The sequence below is a fragment of the Nematolebias whitei genome, chromosome 17 (assembly GCF_014905685.2).
Source record: "Nematolebias whitei isolate Nwh7 chromosome 17, NemWhi1, whole genome shotgun sequence".
Lineage (NCBI taxonomy): Eukaryota > Metazoa > Chordata > Actinopteri > Cyprinodontiformes > Rivulidae > Nematolebias > Nematolebias whitei.
The window spans coordinates 5,321,597-5,322,287 of record NC_056514.1 but is presented as its reverse complement, the minus strand read 5'-3'; positions in this window follow the sequence as shown (position 1 = coordinate 5,322,287).

Here is a 691-nt window from a genome sequence, read left to right as displayed (position 1 = left end):
CAGTAGATGAAGACAGCTGAAGACAGATGACAAGAGCTGAAGACAGATGATGACAGCTGAAGACAGATGAAGACAGCTAAAGACAGTTGAAGACAGATGACAACAGCTGAAGACAGATGTAGACAGCTAAAGACAGACGAAGACAGCTGAAGACAGATGAAGACAGCTAAAGACAGCTAAAGACAGATGACAACAGATGAAGACAGCTCAAGACAGATGAAGACAGCTAGACAGATGAAGACAGATGAAGACAGCTGAAGACTCACAGTAGATGAAGACAGATGAAGACAGCTGAATACAGCTAAAGACAGATGAAGACATATGAAGACAGCTAAAGACAGATGAAGACAGCTGAAGACAGATGACAACAAATGAAGACAGATGAAGACAGCTAAAGACAGATGAAGACAGCTGAATACAGATGAAAACAGACGAAGACAGATGAAGACAGCTAAAGACAGACAAAGACAGCTAAAGACAGCTGAAGACAGCTAAAGACAGATGAAGACAGACGAAGACAGATGAAGACAGCTAAAGACAGCTAAAGACAGCTAAAGACAGACAAAGACAGCTAAAGACAGCTGAAGACAGCTGAAGACAGCTAAAGACAGATGAAGACAGCTAAAGACAGCTAAAGACAGAGAAAGACAGCTGAAGACAGATGAAGACAGCTGAAGACTCACAGTAGATG